Below are 7947 nucleotides of genomic sequence, written 5' to 3' on the forward strand. Positions count from 1 at the left end.
ATTTTCATGTGATGTTTCCTAAGAGGAGAATTCTTCTTTTGAAATTTTAGATTTTTGAATCTCCCAAAATTTTCTCGGGCAGCCATTTTTTCGTGATGACGTCAGTTCATGTGTCAGTTCGTGATGACGTCAGTTCATGTGTAAACCATGGCTGTTTCAACGTTATTTTTTTGTGACCTTTTAGCGACATTTTAGGGGATTTAGGTACCGTTTTGGATGTTTTTGAGTGCGCCAATGCACTTTTTGGGTACTTTTACATCGGAATAGGACTCTATCTCGAAAAAAATTGTCATTTGGTTGAGCCCCTATAATTTTTTCGGGCAGCCATTTTTTCGTGATGACGTCAGTTCATGTGTCAGTTCGTGATGACGTCAGTTCATGTGTAAACCATGGCTGTTTCAACGTTATTTTTTTGTGACCTTTTAGCGACATTTTAGGGGATTTAGGTACCGTTTTGGATGTTTTTGAGTGCGCCAATGTACTTTTTGGGTACTTTTACATCGGAATAGGACTCTATCTCGAAAAAATTGTCATTTGGTTGAGCCCCTATAATTTTCGCGGGCAGCCATTTTTTCGTGATGACGTCAGTTCATGCGAGGTCGTAAACCATGGCTGTTTCAACGTTATTTTTTTTGCGACCTTTTAGCGACATTTTAGGGGATTTAGGGACCGTTTTGGATGTTTTTGAGTGCGCCAATGCACTTTTTGGGTACTTTTACATCGGAATAGGACTCTATCTCGAAAAAAATTTTCATTTGGTTGTGCCCCATTGTCTTGATAAAAATATTATAAATTGTGTTGACGCACCATAATAAATTGAAATAAAATAAATAAAAAATATTATATCCTTATTTTTATCTGAATTAATTTTTTACATGGCGTAGTTAGATTTATTGATAACTATGGGTAAATTTGATGAGTATGATTATTTTATTATAAAGTCTGGCTGAGGGATTTTAAACAGGGAGGAGCCTGAAATTTCCCTTACTGAAGAAATGCCTAGTTTGAATGCGAGGGTTATCCATATCCACTCGTAAAATTACTGTAGCCAAAACCAAATGTCAGCCCAAAGCAATCACCCCAGGGCTGATTGAGAGGCTGACGAAAAACGCCGACCCCGTCTGTACACGGGAAAAGGCGAGGAAGAAGATTCTTTGATTACACTTTTACCTTTTTAACAACCTAATAACTAGGGCCATATACAATATTTGTATCCTTAAGCCAGTCAGCTCCCATGGCGTAGTGGTCACTGCGCTCGCCTTGCACGCGGGAGACCCGGGTTCGATTCCCGGCGGGGTCAAGAAATTATAAACAATTTCTTTTAAGAGGGAAAAAATATTACAGATAAGTAGGTAGGTAATACACAAAGGATTATTATTTAGAATATTATTGATAAGTACATCAATACAGAAAAATATTATTCAATATTAAAATTTTACTGAGATCAATAAAATAAAAAGTTACAAACATACCAAAGAGTTTAACAAGGATTGTTAAAGCACAAGGAAAAAAGAAAATCTGATATACAATTGAGTACTCGTACATTAATACATTTCCCAAGTATATCATATTAAATCATTGATTTATGAATATTGGAGAGTAAAACCAACTTCCAAATACTGAGATTATTTGGAAACAAGAAACACTAAACTTCCTAGCTTTCCACCAAGAGTCCGTTTCAATCTGATATACAATTGAGTAGGTACTCGTACATTAATACGTTTCCCAAGTATATCATATCAAATCATTGATTTATGAATTTTGGAGAGTAAAACCAACTTCCAAATACTGAGATTATTTGGAAACAAGAAACACTAAACTTCCTAGCTTTCTACCAAGAGTCTGTTTCATAAGGTAATTTCGCACTTTACATTTCGCAGAGGCAATAATTTCCTGTCTTAAGTAATTCTTTAACTCTTGGTAAACGGGAGAGCGAGGGTTCAATCCCAGCCGAAGGCATAGAATTTCAATCTCAATATAATTTGAGAATTTGTCGATGATGGTAGTGGCCTACTTACTGCTGGAGTAAAGCGACTTTCCAGTCCTATTCGAGCAGTATAAATAAGCACTAGAACCTCGATCGGCCTAAGTAAGCCTGGATTCCAACCTTAGCTTACTCTCCAAGGATGCCAAAAATCAGTCGGTGTCCATCTTAACACTATCTTTGCTGTTATCGTCAGCGATTGATGCGTTGACTTGTCCAACGCTATCGTTGCCACCAAATCTATCGTTGATGGTAGTGGCCTACTTACTGCTGGAGTAAAGGGACTTTCCAGTCCTATTCAAGCAGTATAAATAAGCACTAGAACCTCGATCGGCCTAAGTAAGCCTGGATCCCAACCTTAGCTTACTCTCCAGGGAAGCCAAAAATCAGTCGGTGTCCATCTTAACACTATCTTTCCTGTTATCGTCAGCGATTGATGCGTTGACTTGTCCAACGCTTTCGTTGCCACCAAATCTATCGTTGACTTTACCAACGTTGTCTATTTCGGCAAGTCGGCCCATTTCAGCCCCGTCAACTTTGGTGCCGCTACCCTCTTAAACGTAAACCCCTTTAAAAAAAATCCCGCAAAAACCAGTTTTTTGGCTTTATGGTTTTCTGGACAAAATTTGCACCACCATTTTCGTGATCCTGGTAAAAAGACCTTTAATTTGAATTTTTGACTTTATGGTTTTCTGGACAAAATTTGCACCACCATTTTCGTGTTCCTGGTAAAAAGACCTTTAATTTGATACATAGGTCGACTAGGTTTGGATAAGTCCTTCTATGGGGACAGACAGACTGACTGACTGACAGACAGACAGACCGACACCGAAGCGAATACGTAGGTCGACCAGGTTTGGATAAGTCCTTCTATGGGCACAGACAGACAGACGACACCGAAGCGAATACAATAGTCCGTCCAGTCGACCAGGTTTGGATAAGTCCTTCTATGGAGACAGACAGACAGACCGACAGACAGACACCGAAGCGAATACAATAGTCCGTCCCTTATACCTTTTTTTTATTACTATTGTAATAATAAAGAAAGGACGGACTAATGAATAAAACACAGTGGAGCCTCCATTAGTCTTTGGTTTGGTGAAACCCACCTATTTGATGTCAATCTTCGGGCTATGCCTGGCTTTACCAACGGTATTTGAGGACCAATATAGATTTCTTGTTCCTTGGACTTAAGTGTCGTATATCATTAAAACTTTATACATGTACATGTTAAGCTTTAAACCTTCTGAAGAATCTGTCCTGAACTGATTGAAACCCACACTAAGCTTGCACACCGGAGGTCCCAGGTTCGATTCCGGGCGGAGTCGAAGTTTTTTTTATATATATATTTTTTTTAGTCTTTGTGTTTGAAATACGGGGTGCGATCAGTCTCGTGAGAACAGTTGAGTAGCTATTTATACCTTTGAAGGACTAGCGACCAATAGTGACATTACCAGGGTAAAAGAAAATTATACAAGCATTTTAAGCCGTGTATGATGATTGATGATTAAATAAAGGACATCACTTTTGGGTTTGAAATCAATTCAGAACTTGGTCTGAGGAGGGTGAACTTTGTATAATCTATTATTTTTCTGGTAAATCTCTTAATCTTAACGTGTTGAAAGCGTACCTCATTTTCCCACAGATTATTTATCCTTGGAAAAAAAAGGAACTGTAACAACCGAGTTCTTATAGTCCCAAAATCGAAGAGTTCTAAGGAGGAAAGGATAGGAGACGGCCAGCCGTTCGGCTTGCACACCGGAGGTCCCAGGTTCGATTCCGGGCGGAGTCGAAGTTTTTTTTTTAGTCTCTGTGTTTGAAATACGAGGTGCGATCAGTCTCGTGAGAACAGTTGAGTAGCTATTTATACCTTTGAAGGAGTAGCGACCAATGACATTACCAGGGTAATAGGAAATTATAGAAGCATTTTAAGCCGTGTATGATGATTGATGATTAAATAAAGGACATCACTTTTGGGTTTGAAATCAATTCAGAACTTGGTCTGAGGAGGGTAAACTTTGTATAATCTATTATTTTTCTGGTAAATCTCTTACTCGTAATCTTAATGTGTTGAAAGCGTACCTCATTTTCCCACAAATTATTTATCCTTGGAAAAAAAAAGGAACTGTAACAACCGAGTTCTTATAGTCCCAAAATCGAAGAGTTCTAAGGAGGAAAAGATAGGAGACGGCCAGCCGTTCCCTTCTCTACCCGCCACATTTTCGGTAGTGTCCAATCTGCTACTGGAGCTACCGGCGGTAAAATTTGAACTAACATCGCCCAAAAACCTCTCACTCTCGCCCCTATCGGAAACATTTGACACACTATCCTGCAAAGACCGCTCACCAACGCACCTAACGGTGATATTTGAACTACAACTGTGTCCGAGAGATCTTAACTCTACAAAGCCCCTGGCGGAGGGATTGGAACTTACATCACTCGGAGATCTTTCAGTAGCTCCCCTAGCGTCAGAATTAGAACTATCACTAAAAGATTTTCTCTCACCAACACCCCTGGCAGCAGGATTAGAACTATCACTCACAGATTTTCTCTCACTAGCGTTTCTCGCGTCAAAATTAGAACTATCACTGAAAGACTCACCAACGCCCCTGCCCCTGGCTGCAAAATTAGAACTATCACTCACAGCAACATCTCTCAGAGATCTTTCACCAGACCTCTCACTAACGCCACTAGCGGTAACATTTGAACCATCACTAAAAGTGGCGAGATTAGAACTATCACTCACAGTCCTCTCACCAGCGCTACCTGTGACATTGGAACTATCGCTGAAAGACTTCCTCTTGGTCGGACTATCACTATCGTCCTGGATCTGCTGGAACAGGAGGCCGCGGGCCAGTTCCGAGTTCTGGCGAAGGTAGAGGATGGCGTTGTGGATTTTGGTGGCGTGGCCTAATTTGAGGCCGAGCTCGTGTAGGAGGTCGGCCTGCGAGAGGAGGAGAAAGGCGAGGCCGTCGATTTTCTGAAATGAAGAAGAAGAAAAGTGGGGACATTAGCTACCGCATATAATAGAATAGAATAGACCTTGTTTATACTGCCAGCTTAGTAACATAGCGTAAGCTCACCAATTTAAAAACTTTTAATCGTAATGGGGCTCAACCACTTTTTTTTTTCTTCGCTGATAAAGGAAGTTCGAAACACGCTGATTTCAATAGAAATGCTTAAAATTTCATAAAAATCCTACAATGCTGCAGTGAGCACCAAAGTTGTGACATAATAACACAAAGAAATTGCACTTACAAACTCTTTTTTAGTTTCGTATCGGTATCGACTCACCTCTTCAGCTTCCTTGCTCCGTTCCCTCTGGTGACCACTTGCACATTGACCTCCTCCTCCTCCATCTCACTTCCTCCCCCCTCGCTCTCATTTTCGCTCTCTCTCCTACTGGACAGCACACTCGTACTGTTGCTATCTTCATCAAAGTCCACCGGGGAAAAGTGGTCCTTCGGGCCCGGATGGAAAAGTTGGTCTTTCCCATCGAAAAGTTGGTCTTTCCCGGCCGGATCGAAAAGTTGGTCCTTCGCCGCCAGATCGGACCGTTTTGGTTTTCTGTCGATGCCGCCAATGACGGCTTCGGTGTCGACTTTGGCGAGGCGGTCTATTTTGGCGGCGGCGGCTAGACGGGCGGCATTTGGCGGCGTGTAGGGACAGTTCAGTGCGTTGAAGTGGAAGTCGGACTTGAGGGGGTCCATGTGACCGCGACCGGTACAGCCCGGGGTCTGACAAGGGCCGGACGGGATGTTTCCACCTGGGGGGGGGGGGGGGGGGGGGGGGGACATCCGTTTAGTAACCTCAAATTGAGAAGAAAAAAGTATAGGACTGAAGAGTCTCTTCTTAAGGAGCTGTTTCAATAAAGTTTAACTAGAATAGTTTCGTATCGGTATCGACTCACCTCTTCAGCTTCCTTGCTCCGTTCCCTCTGGTGACCACTTGCACATTGACCTCCTCCTCCTCCCCTCTCTTAGAGCTTTTGAAACATGTGCCATAGTATCCAAGCGGAGCTGGCTACACACGTTGTGTACTTGTTACTTTGTCACTGTCATGAAACTCTGCCACCTAATACTAAACCCTAGACAATAAGAGACCAGAGGGTAAATCCTTTGGTTTCACACTTGCCCACTGCGGTTGACTGCAGTTCAGGACGAGCCAATCAAACATGGCTAGAGACCATCACCCCGGTGTATGAAATCATATCGAAATATGGAATTGTAAATACTTTTCCATACTTTGGTGATTTAGAGCACAGAGGGTAAACCCTTTGGTTTCACACTTGCCCACTGCGGTTGACTGCAGTTCAGGACGAGCCAATCAAACATGGCTAGAGACCATCACCCCGGTGTATGGCTGGTAGAAGAGATGTTTCCTCTAATTTGTCATCACCTTTCGGCTATAGCTAAATCCACTACAACTAGTGATGGGTTGTGGGTAAATACCCACTGGGTGGGTAAATAAAAATTGGGTATTTACCCGGGTATTTATCCACCCCCAGGGTGGGTGATTGAGAACGTGTTATTTTATAGTATTTATTTCGTCTATCCAGTCCTCTCTTAGAGCTTTTAAAACATGTGCCATAGTATCCAAGCTGAGCTGGCTATACATGTTGTGTAGGTACTTGTTAGTCACTGTCATGAAACTCTGCCACCTAATACTAAACCCTAGAAAATAAGAGACCAGTGCCCTAAATCACCAAAGTATGGAAAAGTATCTTACAAGTGTAATAGCCAATGGAAGAGCAGAATTTTGAATTTGGACAAATCATATCGAAATATGGAATTGTAAATACTTTTCCATACTTTGGTGATTTAGAGCACAGAGGGTAAACCCTTTGGTTTCACACTTGCCCACTGCGGTTGACTGCAGTTCAGGACGAGCCAATCAAACATGGCTAGAGACCATCACCCCGGTGTATGGCTGGTAGAAGAGATGTTTCCTCTAATTTGTCATCACCTTTCGGCTATAGCTAAATCCACTACAACTAGTGATGGGTTGTGGGTAAATACCCACTGGGTGGGTAAATAAAAATTGGGTATTTACCCGGGTATTTATCCACCCCCAGGGTGGGTAAATACCCGGGTATTTTAAAAAAAAGAAGGAAAATAAACAAAAAACATTGTCACTTGATTTTTTTTTTTAATTTCCCGGGCACAATTCGACTGAGGCGCTTCTTGAAAATACCCGGGTATTTATAAAAATTGGGTATTTACCCCAAAAATAAGTACCCGGGTATTTACCCATCTCTAGTAGTGTTGCTGCCCTGAATGAAATTACCTACAAATAAATGGGAAAACTTTGAACTACATCTTTCTGACTCCCCATGACTTCACGTGACGTGAAGGTAGTGTGTTTCTACCTTAACCAGAGACAGAGTCATCAGAGGGTCTCTATCATTTTCGAATGAGTTTATTTTATCAAGCGACTACGTGCTACTAAAGCTCGCGCGACTGCGCTTATGTGGGACGGGCCTAAAGGTCTTTACACTTTAACAGACTGTTCATTAGAGACGTTAAGCTCTGTTGTTCCTTAAGCGCCGATATGGAGTGTTGGGTGTAGATTTGGTGAGTGCCCAAGGTATAGAGGTGTAGATATTGTGACCGGATACTTTCACCAGAGTCATTCAGGTACCATGGTACCACACGGAGATAAACCCAACTTTCAATATGCTTTAGGACGGTAGCTGTTTTTTAGTCCGTCCTTCCTTTATTATTACAATAGTAATAAAAAGGTATAAGGGACGGACTATTGTATTCGCTTCGGTGTCTGTCACTCGCTCGCTCGGTCGGTCGGTCTGTCTGTCCCCATAGAAGGACTTATCCAAACCTGGTCGACCTATATATCAAATTAAAGGTCTTTTTACCAGGAACACGAAAATGGTGGTGCAAATTTTGTCCAGAAAACCATAAAGCCAAAAAACAAAAAAAAAAAAACTGTTTTTTGGGGGATTTTTT

General features: G+C 41.7%; 1 long non-coding RNA gene across 1 annotated transcript; it reads left to right on the forward strand.

Annotated features, from left to right (window-relative positions):
• Positions 1-2921: 2921 nt before the first annotated feature.
• On the forward strand, positions 2922-3996 carry LOC113471528. The gene is made up of 2 exons (XR_003394194.1): positions 2922-3284; positions 3749-3996. It is a non-coding gene; the product is annotated as an uncharacterized LOC113471528 (long non-coding RNA).
• Positions 3997-7947: the final 3951 nt, after the last annotated feature.

Source organism: Diaphorina citri, unplaced genomic scaffold, assembly GCF_000475195.1.
Source record: "Diaphorina citri unplaced genomic scaffold, Diaci psyllid genome assembly version 1.1 scaffold2590, whole genome shotgun sequence".
Lineage (NCBI taxonomy): Eukaryota > Metazoa > Arthropoda > Insecta > Hemiptera > Psyllidae > Diaphorina > Diaphorina citri.